The sequence below is a fragment of the Crocodylus porosus genome, unplaced genomic scaffold, assembly GCF_001723895.1.
Source record: "Crocodylus porosus isolate Cpor-Errol unplaced genomic scaffold, CroPor_comp1, whole genome shotgun sequence".
Taxonomy (NCBI): domain Eukaryota; kingdom Metazoa; phylum Chordata; order Crocodylia; family Crocodylidae; genus Crocodylus; species Crocodylus porosus.
In genome coordinates, this window is record NW_017728933.1 from 4,416,042 (window position 1) to 4,440,864 (window position 24,823).

The following is a 24,823-nucleotide window of genomic DNA, read 5'->3' on the forward strand; positions in this document are numbered from 1 at the left end:
CTAAAGAATGATCTCATTCTGGATCCCGGGGACTGACACCATGCCAGGCTCCACAGCCAGCCAGACGGTGCATCCGGGTTAGGGGCAGCATCACTCTGCCTTGGCACAGGCCTGAGGAGAGCTCCCAGGTAGCACCTTGGAGCTAGGCAGTGGAAAAGGAATTTGTTACTGTAATGACCAGCTGAAAGCAGCATATTGCTGTATGGTAGCAGTTACTCTGACAGCTCTCTGACCCCCTGTTCTGTCCTCTGCGAAGACCCTTCTTCCAGGTTAGCACCTACTATTTCAGGCAAGGTTTTCTGGACATTTCTCTGTTCCCAGAGAGTAATTCTGGTCTTGCCAAATTGCTTGGCAAACTGTCAGCAGTTCGGAAAGCGCCTGGATCTAGCGATCTGATGTGCTGGGGCATCAGTCAGACACTCCGGTTCTGCTTTATGTCTTGTGATAAAAACCTGAGAGCCTGTGGTTGCTGTTCCAGCCCATCCTTTGCAGGCAGCTCAGGGAGATTTCATTCTGGCTGAATGTAACTGCTTAGAGAGTTCACATAGGAAAGTGTGGCAGGCAGGGGGTTTGGAGATTTTGGAAAGGGAAAAAATGTAAAGCATTAGTGCGATGGGAGTCATAAAGATCCTGCCCTTCTCAAGCCTGTGAAAAAGAGCACGAGGCTTCCTTGTTACTGAAGGCGGCTGCTCTTTTTCTGTACTTAATTATGCCTTTAATGAAAACAGCAGAGCGGCTCTCAGCATGAAGGCCGGGGCAGCCCCAGGGTGTGGAAATGAGCTATGACGTGAAGCCCACCCTAAGCTTTTCACTGTCGCCTGAAGAGCAGCAGCCTCCTACCCGGGTCTGTCATTTCCAGACTGAGCCGCTGAGGGAGTGCCTAGGAGTCGCAGGATTGCAGCTGCACTGGCTGTCGCGGCACAGGTTTGCTAGGAAACATTGCAGAGGCTCTGTCTGATGGGAGCCAGAAGCCAGGCGAATCGTTCCCTGTCCCCTCCGAGACGGGCAGACCCACAGCCCTCCGCAGCAGGTCCATCATTTTGCTTGCAGCGTCTGGCATTTGTAGTGCGCGGTGCACAGCTCACAAATACTCGGTGCACTCCCCCTCTGCCCAGCCGGCTCACGGCACACGCTCGCCTCCGCGTGACTCCTGCACTGACAAGGCAAGGGCACTTGGCTTGCACATGGAGATGCTTTCAGAGAACAGGCCGTCAGGATTCACAGGCCTGAAAAGCAGAGCTCCCTTAGCAGGAAGCCTGTCTGCCTGATGTCCCTGTGCCCTGCACATCACCAGGAATGCCTTTTTAGCAACAGCTGTATCCCAGCAGCTGGGCAGCACCCACCCCATGCAGCAAACATGACGTGGCCCCGGTGGCGGGGGGGTGCACGTGGCTGCACGTACCACAGAGGCACTGCGCTAGTCCGTGTCACCGCCGTGGCAGATCTGCTGCTGTCAGACCGGCGCTCCGTAAAGCCTGACTCCTGGAGCCGCTCTCTGCTTCACCTCCCCATGGAGATGCGCAGAGCATTGGAGACCGAATATGTTCCCTGGGCTTCGATCCTTTCTTTTCTCCTTGTCTGCAATTTCCCGGCCGGGTTGCTGTTCTGAAGGGTGTTTGCTAGCCGGACCCCTACCTGTTCTTCCCTCCAGCACTGCTCCTGCTTCTCCAGCCATGTATCAATATTCACTTCACTAAAATTGCTGAGTTAACCAATGCCAATGTGATTCCCCCCTGGTGTTTTTATAAAGAGATGTTGTTTTCTAACCTTGCTTTGGTGCCTGTCGAGTGCTGCCTGCAGCGGGAGGTGACAACAGATGCTGGTGGGCAACAGCGTGTTGGCACAAGCTGCACACCATCCCCAGGGCCGGGCGTCCCTGCAGCTGGAGGGTACGCTATGCCATTGCGGCCGCCAGCTGCTTGCACCCGAAATGAGGGTCTGCAACTGCAGGGGTAATGCAAGTCCAAGGGAAGATCGCCGACAGCCCTCGCACCATGCATGCGGGCTGGATGTGGTTTTCACAGTCTCTTGCCCGCTGTGCCATGCTGCGGCTTCTTGCTTTGGCCCCTCTCACCTCTCCAGGGCTTTTTCTCGCTGCCGCACGTGTCTTTCACCTCTGTGCCACATCCCGTGCTAAGCTGTGGGCGGCACAGCCGTGTCAGTGGCATCCTGGGGCCCTGCCTGCTTAGCGAGCTTGGCCAATGCCGTCAGGTTAATAGAGAAACCCCCAAGGAGTTTCCAGGTACCTGAATGTAATGGGCATGGGGTGGCATGCCCTGGCGCTCTCCAGGAGACCTGTCCAGGGTGCAGCTGGCCAAAGCAGCATTTGTGCTGCAGAATGGGTTTTTCCTAAACCTGCCTTATCCAAAGTCTGGCAGCTGCAGCAGCAATCTCTTTGCAGCTCCAACACCGCAGCACAGCCACTGCTCACCAGACACAGGGTTGGGCAAAGGAAGCACAGGCTGAGGGAATGCTTTAACATCTGCAATGAAAGAAAAATAACAGACCATTGAAATGCAGACACATGGAGACACGCTGGGGTGGTGGGGGCGGGTTGAAATGGTGACTGAGCAGGTGTGGTTGGAGCTCCTGGAGCGAAAACAGCTCTGCAATTTTGCAGTGTTTTGCAAAATCAGCTCTCTTTTCCTGACTGTCTCCAGCCAACTTGACAGCAGTCCTGTGAGAGAGATGTGAATGTGCTGAATGTGCATGTGAGAATCTCAAGTTACTTTTTGTTGAATCTGATGATGGCAAAGAATTCATAGCTTTACCTTAGGTTCACAATATATTCTGAGCTTGCCTGCCTGGCAGCCCTTTTTTCCATGCTTTATTTTATTTAATTTTATTTTTAGAGCTCTAGCATATCAGATCGGCATTAGCAAGCTTTCCAGTTGCAGACAGTGGAGGGCAGGGCTGGGATCCAGCGTGACCTAGATAGGCTGGAGCAATGCTCTGCAGTCGATAGATGAGATTCAGCAAGCACATATGCACGCATCCAGACGGGAACAACTGGCATGGCTGCAGGGCTGCAGAGAGGCACCTGGGGGTTACTGTGGACCATTAGCTGAATATGAGCCAGCAGCGTTCACTGGATGCACAACAAATAGCCAACAGCCTCCTGGGTTGCATTAGCAGGAGTGTCGCGTGTAAATCTTGCATTAACAGGAGTGTCAGGTGCAGTCTTCAAACACTGCAAGGAAACCATAGAGAAGATGAAGATGGGCTTTCCTCTGGAGAAGACAGGGCTAGCAAGGGAAATTTAGGTTAGATCCCTGGAAACTTTCAAGAGCAGGTTGGACAGATGTGGGGTGCTTTAGTCAGGGCTGGTCCTGCCTGGAGCAGGGGGCTGGACTAGGAGACATGGCGGGGCCCCTTCCAGCCCTGCGCTCCTATGACCACTATGGCACCCATCTGGACAACACGTGGCGATGAGCACCATGATTGTAGGCCATGAGAGGGAAGTTGTCCCGCCAGCCAACAAGACCATTTGCATCCCTGTTATATTTGTAGGGCCTACAGAAAATATATGCATGCCCCTAACTTGTCGCAGACCCACAGAGCAGCCACACCAGCTCACCCCACTGATGAAGGCCGGATCAGCCCTATCTGAACCCTCCCAGCCAGCTGCTTGTCTAAACTAGTCTTAAACCTTGAAGAATGCCCTACACTCTCCAGCAAATCCTGGGCACGCAGCCCCAAACACCAGCAACCCCCGAGCCTGCCCCCGTAAAGCAGGGAGATGGGGCCCTATTGGCGTCCTGCCACGGATGTTTCTGGTGCCTGGAGACAAAAGCCGGCTTTGGATGGGATCAAGCTGCTACCTCAAAGTATCCCCTGCCTGGAATGGCACCTCGATGCCCCGCACGTTGGGCGCACAATCGAGGCACTGTCTGCCCACACGGAGGCCGGGCAGCACTGCCATGGACCCCCACCCCCTCTCCCAGCTGTGCGTGGCCAGCAAAGAAAAGAGTAATGCCAGTCTTGGCCCGCTCCCGAATTCCTGCTTCGCCCGGAGAGCCAGCCCAGGCCTCGCCGGGTCAGCGGGAGCACGGCTGGGACATTCCTGCTTGCATTCCTCCCCGGGCAGCAGCCCCGGGTCGGGTGGGGGAGCAGGCTGCAGGGTGCGAGCTCCTCGCAGGGGACGGCGTGCAGGGGAGCGCAGCGGGGGCAGCTGGGACAGGACGCTGCTTTCATGTCTCCTGCAGCAGCATCTGGGGAACTTCACCTAGGCAGGAGGCAAATGCAGGCAGAAAGGATGACTTTGATCACTTGCCATCGCAGGCTGGGGAGCCTTTAGCCCTTAGCACTGACGCCCGAGACAGGCCCCGGCCGGGCTGCCGCCAGCCCCCCACCACATCTGGGGGTTATTTAGATAAGGAGGGGCTGCACCCACACGGAGAAGAGGCGGTCACGCACTATGAAGGTGGGGAGCGCTCCGGTACGCTTGCCAAGGCCAGCTGCCTGCCCCTGCCGTGCTGCCCGGGCAGGGGCTCAGCTGCTGGGCTGTGCTGGTAAAGGCTCCCCCCTGCTTTGCACCATGGTGCTGGGTGCTTCCTCCCAGTGCAGAGCTGGGGAGAGCAGCCCCAGCGCTCCCCTCTCTGGCCGGAGGGGCTGGGGCAGGTGTTGGGTGCATCCTGGGCTCAGACCGGGCTCTGGAGAGCAGGCTCAGGGAAACACTCGGGATCTCTCCCGCTTCCCCGCATGGCTACAAACCTCTGCCCAGCCTGAGGGTTTAGCAATGCCAGAGGAAGCAGAGCCGCACTGCCGAACCCCAGCGTTGCCTGGCCCACCGTGCCGAGGGCAGGGGCAGGCTGCAGACCTGGGGGGATGTTTGTGGGGCCAGCCCTGGCTTCTGGGCCTTATCCTGTCACCCTGAGGCTCTGGATCACAGTGTCAGGGGGCCTTTCTTCCCCATCAGGTGCCTTTGCCTCAGTTTACCTCCCCGTTTTATGAGAGCTCTGAGCTCAGCTCAAGCTGTCTGGGGGGGAGCGGGCCTGGGCTCTTGCAGGCTGGAGCTCTAGTGAGGCAAAAAGGCCCTTTAGGAGAAATAAAAATCTGCACAAAGGGGCCTTAGGGTGAAGCCCAGAGGCTGGGACTAGACACAGCTTGCCGCACCCTTCACCAGCGATCCCTGGGGCTCTTGCCATGCGCAGCTGTGGGACGATATGCGTGGGGCTTGTGACTTCCTGGCCCTCGCGCAGGAGCCCTTGGTAAAACGACCTCAGAGCAAAACCCGAGCATTGCCCCCCTGCTTCCGAGAGGGTTGGGTCGTGCTCCCGGGCTAACCACATTGCTTGTTCCCCCAGAGAGGCAGCACCCCTGCTCTGCTGCCTCATGACGGTGGGGAACAGGGGCCAGAGGCAAGCTGGGAACAGGACCACAGGAGCACAGACAGGGGCAGCCACGGAGGTGGCTGGCATTAACCCGTGGGATGTACACAGGTGCTGGGCCAGCCTCCCCACAACCATCACCGCCCCAAAGCACAGACCAGCTCCACCAGGCCGCCCAGGGGGTGGGGCGGCAGAGAGCAGCCCCCGGGGCGTTGCTGCCCCTGCCAGGAGGGCTGCACAAACCTCTTCCAAAAGGATTTTGGTACTGCTGGAAACCCCAACTGGAGCGTGCATTTGCTTCTGCTGGGCCCAGACAGGCAGTGGCTTGGGCCTGGGCCTGCGGTGAGGGCTGGGCTCATTTTTTCCATGCTGGTTCACTGGGTGGAAAGGGGTGAGAGTGCAATAGGCAGTTGCAGGCGGTTGGCTTCTTGTCACCACTCCCCAGTGCTCCCCTGCAGAGCAGACGGGGTCCACGCTCTGTGCCTATGTGCCTTCCCTGCCGTAATACGTTGGGCCCTGGCAATGCACCAGCACCCAGCCCCTGGGCCAAGAGTCTCTGCACCAGGGGAGCCACCTTGTGGGACTACCTTCCCGCAGCTTTGGCATCTTGTCACATCCCAAGCCCCCCCCGGCTCAGGTGCAAGCTCCCAGCCTCCGGAGTCTGTGCAGGGGGCAGTGCCCCAGGCGGAAGGCATAGCCAGCCAAGCAGCCAGCGCCCAGGGTAGGGAGCAGGCAGTAGTGACCTGGGTGCCTGCTGGGACCAAATTCAGGGCAGCACTGTCAGCCCCTCCCTTGTGCAACCCATGGCCCGCTGACTCTGGAGATGCCAGGTCCTGAGGGCCCAGCTGCACCCGGCAGCACCACAAAACCCATTCCCCCACCCCAGGCACCTGGGCCCGATTGAGGTAAGTCTCAAACTGCACCGCGAAGCCGCATATTCTTTGCACGAGGGAAAATGATCACTGCCTCAATTGGCTGCTTGCGGTTCAGAGGCGCAGTTGTGCGCTCAAGGAGTTACGACTGATCCGTGGCATGTTTGTCTCCATGAAGCTGCCCTGCTGCCCCTGTACCCCCGTCAGCAGCTTTCTGCTTGACCCCCTGCACCGCAGGCCCCTCACAGCTGCCAAGAGGGGTTGCTTGCTTTGCGGGAGGAACTCAGCCTTCACGTGTGGCTCCTTTTAGGAAATGTTATCACCCAGGCACGAGTGTGCAAGCCATCTAGACTCGCCCAGCGTCCGTTAGCTATACAAGGAAACAGTAATCCCGATAAACCCAGCGGTCAATAGGAGCATGCAATGAAGACCTGCAGAAGCCTTCCCCCAAGGAGCTCTGCTTCATACCACGGGGTGGCTCGGTGCCTCTAAAGCAGCAGCGCCTCGTCCCACCGCTGTGGCCACCGGTGTTCAGATACGTGGATGAGCCTGGCATGCCCCGTGCCACGTGCGGCGCCAAAATACCAGCCTCTCCTTGGTCACAGCAGAACTTCCCAGCCCAGCCCGCAGAGGCGCGCCACTGTGTTCAAAGCAGCTGAAGGGCCGGCGGCTGGCTGGCGGGTCTTGCTCTCGCAGTTTCGACCCACTTGGATGAGCAGCAGTGCGCACGAGTGGGCTCAGCCTCCTTGGAGCGCCGGGGCCCTGGGGGTTAACCCTCAGCCAGGCTGGTTATCTGATGCTGTGAACATGAGCCACGAGATTCCTATACAAATTCCTGCGTTTCTCTCTTCCCACAGAGCCCCCCCTCATACCGCCTGCCCTGCAAAACCTGCTCATTTCAGTTCCAGTAGCTGTGATGATGTTACTCATGCCCCCGCCCCGTTCTTCCTGGTGCCATCGACTCCTTCGGTTTGGGAACGCTCTGCTGCAGGGCAGAGAGTGGCCAGCCCGTGGCGGCATGCGCGCGGGGGAGTTCCCCGCCTGCGCGGTACCTACAGAAAGTTTGTCGTTGTTGTGTTGAGCTGCCTGCCGGGGCAGCACAACTGCGCCTGTGTCCTCCTCCTAACCAGTCTGGCCTTCAGCTCACCGGCTGTTTTGCCCAAGCTCCGTGACTTTCCCCTTGCCACAGAGAAAGGATGAACTGGCTTGGAAGTGCTGCAGATGGTGCTGGCTGTGCCAGCTGTGCGGCTGCCCCTGCCCCAAGTCGCCCCATGAAACCAGAAGTCTGCTTTGACGTGCGTTTTGGCGAGAACTGCAGCAAGGGAGAGCTCGGTGGTCAGGATCCCCGGCCTCCTGCTTGGAAGGTTTCAAAGTTTTATCTTATCTCTGCTCACAGGGCCAGCTAGCAATGGCCTCTGGAGAGGTTAACGTGGGGCCTTTAATAGTTTGTGCTGTGTCTCTGAATCAGACCTTGCAAAGCCATGCAGGAATCAGAAGCCAGAGTTACCAAGGAAGGGGGTCCGTGCATGTCAGGCCCATGTGAGCGGCTGGGGGAAAGGGGGAAGCTCCCCGTAAAAAAGCTGCCCTTTCTTGCCTGAGAAACATCAGAACTGAATAGTTTTTCTCCAGTTCTTGATACCTGGTGGCAGCCGGCAGCCGTGTGGGGTGCAAAATAAGGGCTCTTTCTGGGTTACTTGCTAAGGCATCCAGCCTGAGTCCCCGGGCTCTGCCGCGGTCCTAGCACAGCTATATGCTGTCCTTGTGCTCTCTTGCAACAAAGCATTAGGGAAAGGTGAGCTCTCCGGTCCATGCAGGCTGGGGGGGAAGTGTGCTGGGAGAGTACACAGAGCTGTCACATCCCCCAGCCTGACACACAAACAGCTAAGGTTTGCAAGCAGGAGGAGAAAGCTGTGAGCCTCTGAGGAATCAGAAGTCATGGTAGAGGTGATCTCTTCTATTAGACCAACTAGATTTTTGCAAAAAAAAAAAAAGGTTTAGTTGCAAGCTTTTGGGCACAAACACCCTTCATCAGGCATAGGAGAAAAGATTGTAAAAGTTCTCCTAGGTGAAGCTCTGGTGCATTTGCCAGCAGATAGGCAACTCCTGGTTTTCTTGGTGCCTGCTAATTGCAGTAAGCTAAGTACCACCCTTCAGCAGCTTGGTTCATTTAAGGCAGACCTGTTGCAGTGGGGACCTCTCTGCTTTGCTCGCACCACAACGCAGGAGGTGTTTCTTGGGGCTGGACATTGGGGTGTGCAGGGAGAAGCAGTTAGCCATGGTACTCTGACATACATCTGGCAGAAGGCAGGGGAGAGATGCACCTTACAGACTGATTGTGTCAGCCAGTGTAGTCAGCACCGAGTTTCCATCAGGGGCTTGGGAGAGGGGATTTGTGCGAACAAGCTGGAAGAACTGGGGTTACTGAGTCTGGCGAAGAGGAGACTGAGGCGGGGTTTGATAAGGGTTTGCAAACCCCGATTACACAGGGGCTTGAGATCAGGCTTTTCTCTGTGGCTGCAGGGGACGGGATTAGGAGCAACAGCCTCAAGCGTCAGCAGGGGAAATGCCTGGAGATAAGGAGGGACTTCGACTGGGAGGGTGGTCGAGCATTGGAACAGGCCTGGAGAAGTCAGGGACTCTCCACCCCCGGACGTTTTCAAGAGCAGGTTGGACGGACTTGCTGGAACGGTTTAGTCGAGGCTGATCCTCTCGCGAGCAGGGACTGGACCAGATGGGACCACCTGGGGTTTTTTCCAGCCCTGCATCCCTGTGCCCAGCTCACCACTAAATCTTGTAGTGCAGCGACTCGCAGCCAGCGCTGTGGCACCCTGGGTGCCTCGAGGTCCTGCAGGGGTACTGCCACACCGCATTAGTTCTGCTAGGAGTGGAAACATGATTCATAAAGAGAAGCCCAGAGATTTCAAATGGGAACCCCCAGTGCTAGCAGCACTAGTATTTCTCTGCGCTCAAACATCGAGCAAAAAGCAACAGCTGGCGTTTTCCAGGGGCTGCCTTGAGTCTAAAAGGGTTGCGTGGCACTGCTGCAGTGCCAATGCACAATGCACAATGCACGTGTGAGTCCGGGCTGCGGTGCTGCAGTGTGATGGGCCTGGGCACTCTGCCCACACGGCGTGGCATCTCCAAGGCTCTGGTTCTGCCTGGCACTTGTGCCCATGTTCAGTCCCAGTTGAAGCCAATGAGACCCAAACGCCTACTTAAAGTTACACCCTTACATTCTTGACTTAGGGGCTTAAAAGCGCGTGCTCCGTCAGGCGGAGATCTTGCACGGTGCAGAGCCCAGCCACGACAGGAGCCTGGGAAGGGGTCCATCTTCCACACCAGCTGTTTCACTGGAAGTCAGCTCCACACACTGCCCTGCTCCCTGGGGGCAAGGGGTGGGCTGACATGCTGCCCAGGTCTTGGGCCGGCCCTTGGGCCCTGGGGTGAATTGGCTGCAGCTAGGCTGAGCTCATTTGGGGCAAAGGGCATATGGTGCAGGGCTGGTGATCTGGGTCCTTGAAAAGTCCCTTCTCGAGGCTTGCAGATCTCTTGGCCTGGGGCTCAGCCTCCCTGGATGCAGCCTCTTAGCTGGCCTTGGAGCAGCTTCAGCTGATTGCACCCCGGGGAGGGGGAAGCAGGGACTATGGGGCTGGCTCCCCAGCTCTGCTCTTCCTGGGGCTGACTGGCAAATCAGCCCGGGTCCAAACGAGCTGGGGCTGGGCACGTGAAGGGACACAGGAATGACAAAGAGGATGCGTTAAGCAATCGCTGCGGCATAGCCAAGCAGCTGAAGCCAGGAGCTGGGAGTGCCTTCCCTGACATAATCCCCAGGCTGGGGGACGTCCCCGGGGGCACTGGGGATGGAGCTGTTTCCACGATGTCTCTTAGGCTTTGGTGAAGAGCACGCTGGCCTTGGAGGCATAGAGGCGGTGTGGAAAAGGGGGTCCTGGCCCAGGGATCCTGCCTGGTCCTAAGGCTCAGCACAAGCACTTCTGAGAGGGGAGCGCAGCCCCAGGCGCAGGCTGTGTGGTGCTGTGCGGGAGGGTGCAAGGGTGAGCAGAGGGGAGAGGCTTCTCGGGCTAACGACCCTCAGACAGCGCCGTTGTCCTCGTCCTCGTGTGCCTCCATCTCTCCTCCAGGGCTGTTTATCTTGCTGTTTGCTCCACATTCCTGCTGCTGCGGATCATCTGCTAATTGAGTCCCTGGCCTTCGGTTTGCGGCAGAGTTATAAACAAACCCCATTTCCTTTCACGCTGTATAAAAGTAATCGCCTGGGGCACCGCTCCTTTTCCATGCTGCTGGCGAGCCACACTCGGCCCTGACCCTGCGGGAAAGGCAGCCCAAGAGCCAGGAGGACCTCTCCTCCGGGGCAGCTGCCGGGCACTCACAGACCCCTGCCAAGCTGTCTGCTCTGCAGGGCCCAGCCTCCCCTTCCTAGGGTCCTGGCATGGGGTGCTGGGAGGAAAGGACTGGAGGGGCACAGCAGGGGTGCAGCTGTGCTGGGAGCCCAAGGCCAGGCTTTGCCTGCCCCGGAGCCAGGTGAGAAGAACTGGCTTACCAGGCCTGGGCACGGCTGAGGGCGTTCGCCTGGGTCCGTGCGATTGGTGCCCAGTGCTGGGGCGTCAGGGCTGCTCCAGCATCCCAGCACACAGGCTAGGGCTGGCACGGAGCCCGGGGGAGCAGGGCGCAAGTCTCTGGGGCTGCACTCGGCAGCAGGCAGTGTGTTCAGAGGCATGAAAGGAGCTTTACCCGTAAAAACCAAATTGATACTTGTTCCCTGAAACAAAGGCCCTGTGTGGCTCCAGAGACAGCTGTTTACTGATCCACTTAGCGCGCTCCTAATTAGCACCTGTGTAGTGCAGCGTTCCCCTGCTGCAATAAATAGCTTTGCACACGTGATCTCATCCTCCCCAGGCCCCTGCCAGGGCTGGGTTATTAGCCCCCCAGGTGTCTGCCTCAGGTTTGAAGCTAAGCCGATGGCCGGTGCAAGCCCGAGCGTTTTCTAGAGCTGGGGCCTGAGCCAGAAGTGTGGAGTGCCCTGTGCCCTGTGGAGGGGAGAAGCAAGGGGCTGGGAAAGGCATCACCGAAAGCCCTTGCTTCTCACATACTCCCCATGGCAGCGCAGCTCCAAGGCAGGGCTGCATGGACAGAGCCTCTCCAGCAAATGAGTACCTGAGGGGCCGTGGTCCCTGGGGCATCATCCCTGGTTTTGCCAAGGGTGCATTACGCACGTGGTTGCATGCCCACGGTGCGGAAAAGTGAGCCCAGGGGGCCTCTCCATGCGGGGGAGCAGCTTGCACAGGCAGAGCCCCAGCTCCTTCATCCTTCATTGTGCGAGCTCCTTGCAATGCTGCAGGGCTGGCATTGGCACTGGGTGCTGGCCTGGCACAGCTGGCTCCATGCTGAGCAGGGTTATAGGATAACCAAGGCAGTGTCAGTGAAGCTGGGAGCACAGGGACATAAGTGCATGTCCCGGGGGGCTGTCCCCAGCAGTGAGTGGCCTGCCAGGGCATCGTGTTTCATAGTTTCAGAGTTGGTCGGGTCGGAAGGGACCTGAGCAGATAGTCAAGTCCGACCCCCTGCCCTCGGCAGGAAAGAGTGCTATTGGGGCATAAAGGGTTGCTGGGGGGCATGATGTACAATTTTATCATCAGCCAGCTTCACTCTTTCCAGGCAGGTGTCCCAGCCCCTGCTGTCACACGTATGTCACCACAGACCCCACTGCCAGAGCAGGGAGAGGATAATGAGGACTAATGAGGCTCCTTCCTGCAGAGAGAGATGCCTTTCACGGGGCAGCAGGCTCCGCAAGGCCTGGAGGGTGAGAGGAGCTGCCTGCCACTCACCCCCGAGGTGATCTGGGGCATGCAGGAGCTCTGGAGGACGAGCACAGGCCCTCAGGAAAGGTCCACCCTTCTGTGCAGGCAGCACCGGGTCCTAGCGGTCCCTTGACATGTGCTCCAAGCCATGCCGCCGCAGAGGACAGGCCGTGCTGGCCCTCTACCTGCACGGGGGCATGCAGTCCCTGTAGCAGGTCGGAGGAGCGTTGCTGGCAGCGCATGGGAACCATTGCCCCCAGGTTAGGAATTAAGCTGTTTCCCTCCCGGGATCACGCAGACCGCCTCGGACGTCCCGTCAGCTGCCTGCGCGCCCTGGAGAGGGGCAGTATCTCCAGGGCAGCCAGCGCCTTTAAAAGCAACGCAGACAGACATGCACGCCACCCCCGGTCCCGCAAGCCTGGCCGCAGCCCCGCGGCCCCGAGCCCAGCTATGCAAAAGGACCTGTCAGGGAGGGGGCTGTCTAGCATCCTCCACCCGCTCGCCGGCAGCCGGAGAAGGAGAGCTTTGTTCCCAGAGCCCTCCCAGCCGGGCCCAAGGAATCTCCTCCGGACCCGGCGAGGGCCACAAGAATGTCGGCCACGTCGGCCCACCACACCACTGCCATTCATGCCCGGGACGTGCTGGAGACCACGAGCACCATGCGAGGCCTGCCCCGTCTCTGGACGGTGCTTGCAAATTGATGGATCTGTCTGGTCCCGTGCGGCGTGGTGCCACACAGAGGGCCCCGCTCCCAGCCTGCCAGCAGCCTGTGGGCCGCGAGCCCTCGTAGGCAGCCTGCTCCGCACACACGCGTGCACCCCAAGTCTGCCCCGCCTGCGGCCTCTCAAGGAGAGGGTTTTTGTTGGCAGAAAGGAGAGGAAGGGAGGCCACAGGGCGCGGGCAGGAAAAGCCGCCCCTGTTCCTGGGGCTGCTAGTGTGTCAGCATCTTGGATTTGCTCTGGGAGGCAGAAAACCACTGCCTCGGAGACCTCGGGGTGGCTCTAGTCTTGCGATGGGGGGGCACACATGTGATTCCCCTAGTGCCTCACCATGCAGCACGGGGGCCTGCAGGCCGGTCCACTGGTCTGGACCTGGAGGGGACTGCGTGTGAGAGCGCGTCGTGTACGTGCACCAAGCACCCGACGTATGGGGAGATGCGTCTGAGCATGCCAGCTGCCTGCGGAGGAAGCCCAGCGTGCACGACAGCACAGGGGCTCGGGCATTGCGGGGGTGACGAAGGCGCTGTTAGAGACGTACGATATCACTCATGCACAATGGCACAGGGGTGTTACAGAGGGGATAGACAGGCGCTGGCATGGATGGACAGACAGACGGAGGGCCTGGGTGCTTGGCTGTGCTCACATCGGAGCTCATCTCAGGCTGCAGCCCTGCCGACCTGTCCACGGTCCCCCTGCCTACTCCTTACTTGCCTCCGGTGACCCTGAATTGCAGCACAGCCCGCTAGGGTCCCGGCAGCGCCTGCCATCTCCTCGTCCCACGTCTGGATCCAACTTGGGTGGCACTGAGCTGTGACCCAGCCTGTGCTTTTGCAGCTCATTACCTCAGCCTGGCTCCAGCTGAACTCTTGGGTTATTCTTGTGGCTGTGAGATTAATTTACCAGCAGTTGGAGTGTAGTTTATCAATAAGTAATGGCCCCAGAAGGCCGACGAGGAGCGAATATCTCCTCTGGCTGCTGCCCTGGGGGGGAGACCAGCCCGGGGCGCTTGTTGTCAGCACCCGCGCAGCCTCTCGCGGCCGATGCTCCTAATGGCAGCTTGCGGCTTGTTTGGGGTTGGCGTGATGATGCCTTCTCACAGCCAGCATCGGGGTGCAATCCCACAGAGGCCAAGGGTTCCCCGTGGTCATTCACCCTGCAGCCTGGGTACAAAAGCTCGGCCTACGTGTGGTTGGGGAAACGGCTAGTGGACTCAAGGGGCAGTCATGCGAGGGTCCAACGGGGCCCTGAGCTCAGCAAACGCGACAGTCAGACCAAAGCCTTATTTTGGAGGGCGAGCGGTTTGGGAATCTGAGGCTAACTCCAGGGCCTTACAAGCATTAAGGGATCATTAGGACTTCCTCTGCCAGCGTTTGCCGTGAAGCATGCCACCCCGGGTCTGCCCGCAGAGCTGGGCTTTGCTTTATGAGTTCAAGAGCTATGCTTCTGCCGTCCTGGCAAGATCATCCCCATCAAACGAAAGCTGCTCATTAAGGCCAACCTTAAGCTTTGCCACAGGGGTTTCTGGGGAGCCTTCTAGTGTCGCTAATGGTGCAGAGAGGTCCCAGGGACGTCCTCATTAAAGCCCTGTCACGAGCGTGCCAAAGCCTGTGACGGATGCGGCAGAGCAGCAGCAGTGGCTGGATATCCGATGAGGCCGCAGGCTGCTGCTGCGCGGGGTCGCCCAGAGTCCCCGTGGCTCTGAAGGGCGCGCCGTGACCTCCTTAGTGGACTGGGAAAGCCCGACGCCATCTGGGCGGCTGGGCAATGGTGGCAGGCTTAGCAGGGAGTTCCTTGTGCACACTGCATTTCAGGAGGCCTGCCGGGAAGCCGGTGGAGGATGATACACCACCCTCCCTGTTACACGGCCAGGCCACGCTGCTGCCCGGCCTCCACAGCCGGGTTTGCGAGCCAGCTCCGTGCGCGGTGGCGGCCGCGGGGTGACAGCAGGGAATAGCTGCCAAGGCTGTAATCCAGACCCACTGTGGCCTAGGAGGCGTGGCATTTCTGTGGTTCCCCTCATGCCACGTGGCTGCTTGGCGTAGGGGCCTGGCACAGAGATGCCATGCTTCGACACACACTGCAAGCCCTTGCCTGCCCCACTGCCAGCCGGAAGGGAGCTGGTGCAAGCGCTGGAAGGGGCTGTTCCCCCTGCACGGGCAGGCGAAGAGGGACACGAGGGGCCCCGGGGCTGCAGAGAGAGCTCTGGGATGGGCTTGCTTGGCAGTGGAGCGCCAGCCCCCCAGACTGCCCCCAGCCTCCCGGGAAAGTGTAGCCGAGGCCCCGATGTCTTTGTCTGGGGGAGCGGTGAATGCACTGGGCATTCCTGGCAACAAAGGCTGGTGGGGAGAATTCCCCGTGTCTGCTACACGGCCGATCTCTGTCACAATAAACTGCGAACAATGCCTAATCCCCAGGGCCAGGGAGCGGGCTCTGCTGCTCATTTGTGATGGGTGGCTGACTACAAATGCCTGGGCGGCTCTGCATTTCCTGCTCGCGGGAAGGCTCTCCGGCTGCTTTTGTTCCAGCGGGACCGGGGGCTTTTGACGAACCCCGCGAGGGCAGCAGGGACACAGGCAGGGAGGCCACCGCTGGGCGCAGCCGGCTCCCCGGGCCCGGCTGCCTTGCTTCCTGCACATCTCTGGGCTGGAGCGGGGACACATCCTGCTTTTCCACGTGCTAATACAGACATCTGAAAGCCTCTGGAAAGTACGGCGAGAGAGAGCTAATGCTAAAAAGATGTCAGCGAGATAACCTCGCCTTCCTGAGGCATTACCTCACCCCCAAGCTTTCCACGGGCGGGCGCGGGCAGTATTCATTTCAGCAAGTTCATTTTCCGTCACAAAAGCTTTTGGTTACTTTGGGATTAGGGCCTTTTCCAGAGCTCATTGTTTTCCCCGGCTGCCTTGTTTTGTTGTAATGTTTAGACGCCTGGTTCTGCAGGAACTTAATCTCCCCGCTCCTCCAGCAGTTCTGCGCCGTGCAAATCTGCTCCCCGCTTTAGTGCGAGTCGATGATGGGAGATAGCAGCGGGCCTTTCTGCTTGTATTTAACGTGTCAGCAGAGAAAGACATCTGCTTGCAATTACGGCAACGGCTCGCTGACAGATTGGCGTGGCAGATCTCATGAGCTGATAGGGAACCTTTATCAATTCATAACTCTGTGCGTCAGACGAGGGGAGTCCGTTTCACTGGAAATAATTCATCTTTGTTACAACTGGCAGGGCAAAGCCGTGACAAGGATGCCGGGGGACGGTGCCCGGGCTCTCCGGCGAGTGAATCTCAGGTTTCCCATGCAGAAGTGTCTCTGCGCCGCGGCAAGGCAGCGCTCACTGGCTTCGTGGCTGATGTCTTCTCGCACGCTGTAGGGTGGGAGGGCTCTGTCCCGAATCAAAGGGCTGCTGCCCAAAGCAGGCCCCCAGCTGGGGGTTGGCTCTGTCTGCCCAGCCTGGCCAGCGCTTAGCTTTGCTGGTGGCGGGGACCAAGGGCACCACTCAGCCCGTGTCCCCGCCAGTCCATCGGGAAGAGCAGAGGGGGCCAACGCTCCACCCTCTCCCCGACATCCCCGGCCTCTGTGGCAGGGTCAGCACCCACGCGGTGTCTGAGGCTGTCTGCGGCTCAAGTCCTGGTTGGTGCTACGGCGAGGAGCCCCGCAGCACAGTAGTGCAGGACAGCCCTGCAGGGAGAGACCGCGCACGGCTTGGCGGGACGGGGACGCTGGGCCCGGGGCTGCCTAGATGAGGGCGCCGGGCGGGAGCCAGGCTTCTGCTTACAGCCCGAGGAGGAGATGCAGCACCTGTCCGAGCCCGGCTAAATTGCACAACCCCGGCCCAGACAGGACATCTGGCGGGGACTTTGCGCCGAGCCGCCATCCCAGCACCGCGCACCCGTGCCTCCGGTGCACGCACGCATGGCCCGTCAACCACCCAGCCCCAGCGCACGCCGCCCCAGGAGCCGCCCCGCTGCTTCCCAGCCGTGAGAGCCGTGCAGGATCAGCCGTGCATCTCTTGCAAGGCGTCTCTGCCCCTGCTGCTGCTGACGTGACCAGCGGCTGCTGCTCCTCCGTGCCTGCTGGCCAACTTGGCGACACCCTATCCAGAGGGAGATGGTTTCTATATCTTGGGCAGAAGGGGCTGCGCTGAGCGGGCTGGAGACCGTGCTGTCAGCTCTTGGGGTGCTGGAGAGGTCTCGCCTGCTCCCCGCACCCAGGGGCCGTCAGGTCTGAGGTCTCTGGAGCCAGACGCAGGGCGGAAGCAGAGGCAGCCTGGGGCGAAAGAATAGGGCCTGTCTTATGTCAATGATGCTGTTCTTGCAGCTGGGCTGCGCTTTCAGGGCTTTCCATGCCGCAGCCCGCTGCAGGGTCCCACGTGCTACACGTGAGCATGCCTGGCTCCCCCAACATGCGCCAGTGTGCCCTGGCTGCGGAGCCGGCGGCCGGCAGCCCCACGGGGCTGAGCCCCTCTGTATGTGGCAGGGACTGGGAGAAGAGGCCTGCCAGGCTCTGCCTTGAAGAGCCGGGACAGGCTGGGGCTCCTTTCAAGCACCCGGATGTCAGGCGGGCAGGAGCAAACATCCCGTTTTGCACAGACGCGTGCAAACCAGCCGAGGGCATTTCTCCAGCGTGGCTGCTGGTGCAAGAGCGGAGCAGGGGAGCCATGCTTTAGGTGTGTGAGTGGGTGTGGGGGACCCCAGGGTGCTGAGCCTGGGGCAGGCGGTTGTTCCTCATAGTCTTTGATCAGGACAGAGCAGGGATGAGGCTGGACTCCTGGGAATGGCCTTTCGGGGCTTTGCTGAGGCTTCCCGACCGGCAGCCTCCACGCAGCCACTCCCGCTGCCGGGAGCCAGGGCCATCAGTTTTCACCCCGCTAGCAGACAAGAGCTGGCTGCCCCGTTGATGAGTCGGGGCCGAGCGGCGGGGGAGCGCGAGCGGCCTGCGTCTGCGGCGCGCTCGGGATCCAGGGAACCTCCCTGCACGCTGCGCCCGGGCTGAGCCAGGGCCTCAGGTTTCCCACAGGCGGGCGGCTGCGGCCAGCCCAGATGTGTGGAGTCATGGAAATTCAGAGCCAGGCTCAGGCGCTCGCGTACAGTTTATTAAGGAGCGATTAGTCCCCGCGAGCGCCTGGCTGCGGGGCTCCTTTCCTCGGCCTCTGCCGGCTGCCGGGCACTAGGGTGAGCCGCTGGCCACTTCCTCCCCGCAGCCTCCCTGGCACAGCCCTGCTCCTGGGGAGGGCCTCGCTCACCTCCCTGGCAGGGAAAGGCCAGGCCCGTGAGTGGCCCGAAGTCCCCACAGGCTCTCTGTGGACGGGGGTGGGGATGGCTTTTCCTTGCAAGCTGCATGACCGAGTCTCCCTTGCGCCCGTGCATGGCCTGAACCCATGCCCCTCCGGGGGACGAGCCTCTCGGAGCAGCTGGAGCATGCACATGGGACACGGAGGCAGTCTCCTTGCATGGGACATCGTAGCTGGTGGCCCTCTCGCCCCGGTCCTGGCTGGCGGCGGGAGGCAACCTCGAGGAGGCAGGCAGAGGCGCAGGCTTGGCTCTCTCGGGGCTGTGGCACTGTGGGTCCCATGCAGGCAGGAGCAGCAAGGGGCACGGCGTGGTGGGGGAGATCGCGTCTGCCGGCACGGCAGGGGCCCCGTGCTGCCCCCAGCCCCAGCTGGATCATTTGTCTGCTTGCCCCGGCGTGGAGCAGCTGACAGCAAGCGCCTCGCGCTGCTAACAACTCTTATTTTGAACCTATGAGTTCATGCTTGTTAATCACTTCCAAATGCCCTCGTCTGAAGGCGATATTGTTTCAGCATCCAGCCACTAATTTCTGAAATCTCTGAAATAAGACTCTGCTCTCGAACATGTGCCGGAGAGTCGCTCCTTTCCGCTGTGTTTTTTAAATATACATGTGGTTTAATTCAACAAGACGACTCAAGGGGACATTTTTCCACCCGTTCTTTCCCTCCTTTTCTTCAGCGCGGTCTCTGCCAAACCGCCTGGCGGGGGGCCAGCGTGGCCCGCTGGACGATGCCAAGCGCGGTGGGGGCTACGGTGGGTGCGTGCGGCATCGGTGCGCTCCCTCGTGCCCACCTGCCGGCCAGGACAAACGCCCCAGCTGCGACGCTCCTCCGAGGCGCGCCCGTGTCTGTGCTGGCGCTGCAGCAAAGCGTTTGCTGCCGTGATGGAAGTTGCCTTCATCGCCTTTAGCCCTGGAGCAGAGCCCAGCGCTCAGTGGTGTCTGGTGGAAAGAGAGAGCTGGCATCCCTCTGGGCACAGGCAGGCAGCCGGGCTCCACGCAGCAACGGGGCTTTCAGAGAGAAATTGCCATAAAGCAATGGGGCTGGTGCTACAGCACCTGGGCAGGATGGATCTGGGCTGGCAGCTGGGCCCCGGGCCCCCGTGGAGCCAGGAGGGCTGAGAACCGATGGAGGTCGCTGCTGTGGCTGCTCCGAGTGGGGTGGTAGCACCTCTGCGCTGCACACGCCTGCTCCAGGGACCAATCCTGCCCCAAAGGCCCCGACCCAATGGACAAGTGGGGCAGGGGAGAAGCACCTCCACCCTCTAGTGCACAGGGGAAACTGAGGCACAGAGGGACAGGGCTGGACTTTCAGATGACGGAGGGGCTGAGCCGAGCCCTGGGGGACCTGGCAGTCAGGGCCTCAGGGGCCAGGGTTGGGAGTGGAGGGTCTCCCACGTGCCTGATGTGCTGCAACGGGGCAGTGCCTGGACCAGCACGGGGACCATCTCCAGGAAGAAGAGGGGGGTAGCTGACGACAGGGTAGAGATGTGCCTTGAAGACCGACCGAGTCAGAGGTGTGTCAGTCCCAGCGCCCGTCAGCAGTGGCAGGGAGGTCCCCTGCAGCCGCCGGTGGCTGCCCGCTTGCTGCATGGAGCAGGGGGTGAGGCCTGGCCTCTGCTCCCTCCGTGGGCGTAAATGCAGCAGACTATGGGCCAGCCTGGAAGGCAGCCACCAGCGTGGTGGGCCCAAACGGGCGCAGCCCACTGTCCTTGTTGCGGCAGTGCTGCCACCCCCTTGGGCCCAGACACACGAACCCTCCCGGCTGGCGAGCCGATTCGATTCACGGTTTCTGTCCTGCCCGCCTCCTGGGCACCCCGCGTGCTTACACAGGCCCTGGGACTCAGCCCTTGCTGCTGGGGAGCTGTGGGGCAGCTTCACTCCCTGGGACGCGGGTGCTCGGTTGTACTGACACGGGGGGGTTACCATGCATGGGGGCGAATCGCTCCCTGGCCTGGCTGGGAGAGCAAGGCTGCATGGGCAGGTCTCTCCCCTAGGCAGGCTCCCACTCTGAGCAATGCTGGCTCTACGGTTCCTGTGCCCAGGGGCTGGCTATATATATCCACTGCCCATGTCAGCAGGGCAGAGAGCATGGGGTGCCAGGATGCTGCCCCAGAGATGCTCTCCGTGATAGGGCAGTCCGGGACGCAGCAGCCTGCCTGGCCACGCACGCTGTAGCACCCGCTTGCATTGGTGGTTTGCAAGACAGGGCACTGCCGCACCGAGCACCCAGGTCCCTGGCACCAGTGCATGCCCCTGCGCACTCCCCTGCCCCTTGCTGTGCGCCTCTCCCGGCCGCTCCCCTGGGCTCAGCCGCACATTCTTGACCTCCCCGTGTTCCCGGCTGCTGGCAGGAAACGTGGCTCGCCAGCGCCCGGAGGAAACCCCACCGTATAACCACAGCTGCGTAGCTGGAGACAGCCAAGCACCCCCGAGCCGCCACAGGAAGCAGGGAGCAGCCAGCTCCTCACCCCGGCACCCGGCTGTCGCGGGCTCCCAGGGCTTGGTCCAGCAGGGCAGGCAGCATGTGAAACGCTGGATGTGCCCAGCCCCAGGAGGGTTCCCAGCCGAGGGCTGGCTGCCCACAGGCCGCTGGTTGCATGCTGCATCCTCTGTTGGGACCTCTGGCGCTTGCCCACCCTGCAGAGCTGTTCAAGCGGGGAGCACTGTTGTGCTCACGGAGGGTGAAGCTTCTGCCAGCCCTGGCTTGGCATATCCTTCTTGTCCCCGGGTCCCAGGTACGTTCCTGTACTATTTGCTGGCCTGCATGCAGCTGCCTGGTCCCTCTGCATGCAGATTTGCAGAGCCCTCCTTGCTCCAATCCCTTGCAGAGGTCTGCTGCGGGTGCTGGTGGCTGCCTCCTGGCTCCCGAGCTGTCCAGCAGAGCTCAGCAGGGCTCTGCCAGCGTGCGCAGGAGAGTCAGGAGCCCACTGGCCCAAGATGAAGCACAGCTTGGCCCTTGCAACATGCCCCATCCCAGGCATGTTATCTAATTCGCCTGCCACGTGTCAGGCTACTTCTCTGGACACTGGTGTCCAGTGGATAGGATGGGTGTTGGGGGCAGAGCCCTGTTTCCTTAGAGCCCCTGTTCGAGCCCAGCCTGCCCATCTCCACTGGAACAGCCGCAAGCAGCGCGGGCGCGAAACGCCGGGCAGCTTTGCTGAGCGCCTCGGTCTCCAGAGCCACGTGATGGCTCCAGCATCTCCACTCTCTGGTGTCTCGGGCCCCTGAAGCGGTGCTACCGGGAGGCTCAAGAGCCTGGGGGGGAATGCAAAGGCCCACGTTGGCTTTTTTGTAATGGGCTTGTGGTTTTTGAGCCGGTCTTTGGAAGTGGGGGCCCTGACTGGTGATTGGAGACCCCCTCGCGCTGCTCCTCTCCCCACGGCTTTCTCTGGCAGGTCTCCTGGACGGCGTCCACCCCACTCCCCCAGCCCTGCCTCCTGCCCTGCCCCGCCGTCTACCAACCCCCTCCCATGGTGGCTGACGATCGACCCCCACCCTTCCCTGGGTGGGTGCGAGCGGGGCCATTGTGCAGCCCTTCACGGTGACCAGACGCCGAAGCTGGGGTCGGCAAATCCCCGCGAGCTGCGGCCGGGGAAACAATGAACAAGGGGACTCTGCGGCCTGGTGCAGGGCAGCCATGCAGCTCCCACGGGATGCCTTGTAACTTGAGGCCCTCGGAGCCGGTTCAGCGCCGGGGGCACAATGGGGCTCTCAGGGCTGTTGCGGGAGCCAGAGTGAAGCGCTGCCGGTCCCTTGTCCGGCACACAAAGGGCCCTACTGGCGGCACAGGGAAGCCAAACCAGGGATGCCACCCTGGCGTAGAAATGGGAGGGCGATGGTAGGCAGTGCCAGCAGCAGGAGGCTTGTCTGGGCTCCGTCCTCGAGGAGCAAGGGCATCCGTATGGCCCCGGCCCTCTCCCTCCTGCTGTGAGGTGTGCCCTGGTAGCTGCTTACCCAGCCCCGCCGGGGCTTTGGCACGATGGGAAGAGCACTTTTGCTGCATGCTTTGGAGCATCCTGGTGCAGTGGGACAACACGGGCTGGCTTGGCAGCCTGCCGCTTGCCCGCCAGTCCTGGTCTGCAGCAGTGGGAGCCTGGTGCCACCTCATGGTGAAGGAAGGGAGCGGGCTGCGGAGTGGGGCTGGGGCCCAGCGCCCAGCGAGCTGCGGCAGGGAGAGCGGTCTCTGTCCCCAAGGCCGCGCCTGTCCTGCTCCAGGCAGCCCGAATCGCTTCCCCGGTGACTCCCCGGGGGCCAGGCTGCCCAGTACCCCTCGCTGTGCATGCTCCTTCGCAGCACCCCTCCCTGGCCCCTGGGGACACCCCCGCCTTCATCCCTCCTGGCTGTGCCAGTGGGGGATGCCCTCGCGGGGCAAGGAGCGCCCATTTTTGCAAGGAGGAGCCTTGTAGATGGCCGTGCACGCAGTAGTAAAGAGGTGCTGCGCCGGCCCCTGGCACTGCACGTGCACGTGCACTTGCACTCCCACGCCAGCTAACAGCATCCATGAAAGGAATCAAGCACATTGGACCTGCTTGGCTGATTCAGCGAGGCTGAGGAAACCCCACCCCAAGCAGGCTCGGAGGGCGACAGCAACTGGACCCAGGCCCCGGCGATTTGGGGAAGAGAAGGTGCATTGACAGGGCCACGCAAACAGCATCGCCCAGGGACCGCACGCCGGGAGCCCCGATCTCGGGCTGAGTGGGGCTTCTTGCAAAGGGATCCCAGCCCCGTCCCAGCCTGCCACACGCAAACCCTGTGAGACAGCGGTGCAGCTGTCCTTGGGGCTCTGCCGTCACGCAGCAGGAATGACCCTCTTTTTCTCAGCTGTTTAGTGGGAAAGCCAGCTCCGTTGCAAAGGCCTCACGGCACCTGGCAGCCGAGGCCTTTCCGGTCACAGCTCTGTGGCATCCCATCTCGCTTTGGGGACCTGGCCAGATAGGCCTAGCCATGGACATGGTGCTTCTCCTCCCCTTCCTGCTAGCTCCATTGTCTGCTTCTCTCTCCATCAGAGGTCTCCTGTCCAGGACCCACTCCTCCGGCTCCCTAGCAGACAGCCCCGCTGGTCTGCCTCTAGTCCCAGAAAAAGCTATTTTTGTCCTCGGCTTGAGCTGTAGCTAGCAGAGAGAGCCCGCCAGCACCCAGGGGCCATCGTTGCAAATGCTTTCTCTCCCCCGCCAGTGCTGGATGCAAGCTGAGAGGAAACAGATGGTTTTGAGATCGAGCCCATCATGCGAATGAGCAGCCAGGCTGCGGAAGGACAGGGCAGCGTGCAGCCAGGGCAGGGAGCCAGAGCCAGCGGTGCCCTCCAAAGCTGCAGACTCGCTGACAAGTGACAGCCAGCGCTGCTGTCTAGCTCCAGACGGGAGCCAGCGGCAGGGATGGGCGCTGCGTCTGCACCTGCCTAGTCTGTCAGTTGTAGCATCCTCTGCTTTGTTACAGCCAGCTCTCTGCAGCCTGGAGTCTCAGGGCTGGCAGCACACCAGGTGTGCCTGTATCTCCTGCAGGCAGATCTGGGCTTGGGCTGCAGCAGCAGCTCTGGGACCGTGCAGAGCTCAGTCGGGGTGGCCAGACTCGCCAGGGAGGCTGGGAACGCAGTCAGGTCCCCTGCCTGCCAACTTTCCTTTCTACCCAGGGGAACTTTTGCAAGCTTTTTTCCTAGGCCTGATGAAGGGTGTTTGTGCCCGAAAGCTTGCAATTCAAGGATATTTTCTGGCAAAACTCCAGTTGGTCTAATAAAAGGTATCACCCCCACCATGAGTTCAGATTGCTTCTGCCTGTTCCTAGGCTTTCATGGCTGCAGTGATTGGTACGTGGGCTCGCTGGACTCGGTGCCACGCAGCTCTGGTCTTTGGTCTTCATCCAGACCCTTTTCATGGGAGTTAGCAGAGGCCGGCAAGAGCTGGGGACAAGCAAGGAGGCTGGAGGCGGCTTTGCCCCCAGACAGTGCTGTCCATTGGCACTCCTGCCACGTGCAGTGCCAGCATGGAGCCGCATCGCTGCTGCGCTCTCCGGGAACCCGGAGGCACCTCGGCCTGGTGCTGCACCGAATTTTATTCAACGTGAGAAGCAGGCTCCTTCTTTCAGGACCCCATTTTCAGTGCTGGGCAATAAACCCTCCAGCGCCCCACACCACCCCAGCTTCTTCTCTGGAAGCAGGAGCTGGTGTTTGTGGAGGGCGATGTGCAGCACTCTCCCATCTCTCTACGGACGGATTAGCACATCAATGCACTCTCCCTGGCAGGGCGAATACGGAAAGCCCGCATTTGCACTTGAATATCCAGTTAACATATGGGCAGGCAGCTGATGTCTCAATCAATTTGCAAGGCTCGCTGCTACAAGTACTTCACTTTACCCCTGTCCAGATGTGTGTGCACGGGTGACGTGCTGTGCATAAAGGAGGAAGAAACGGCACGGGGAGGAATGTGTTGGAATTGGCACTTTGGAAAGTGCACACTCGGCTCGAACGTGCAAACACCCAGCTCCCATCTCAGGGCAATTACCTCTATTTACGTTCCTGAGCCCGACTCGAAGCCCAGCCTCGGCCAGCGGCTCGCTCACTTTAGAAGGCTTTATAATCATTATGCTGAAGTATTTCTTTTGAAAACATTTTCAGTTTCTTAAACAGTTAGAATATTTATAAAATATGGCATCAATTACTACATATTTCTTTCTTCACACTGATTATAGAGCCTATAATTACACTTAAGCCTCTTATTTGTATATCATGGCCACATTGAGAAAAGCTCTGTGATTTGTCTGCGTGTTGTTCTTTTCAAGTTGTCTGTGGCTGCAGTCTCTCCCTCGCC

General features: G+C 60.3%; 1 long non-coding RNA gene across 1 annotated transcript; it reads left to right on the plus strand.

Annotated features, from left to right (window-relative positions):
- Positions 1-6,466: 6,466 nt before the first annotated feature.
- On the plus strand, positions 6,467-23,555 carry LOC109317404. Its single transcript, XR_002103042.1, has 3 exons — positions 6,467-7,657; positions 10,919-10,921; positions 23,545-23,555. It is a non-coding gene; the product is annotated as an uncharacterized LOC109317404 (long non-coding RNA).
- Positions 23,556-24,823: the final 1,268 nt, after the last annotated feature.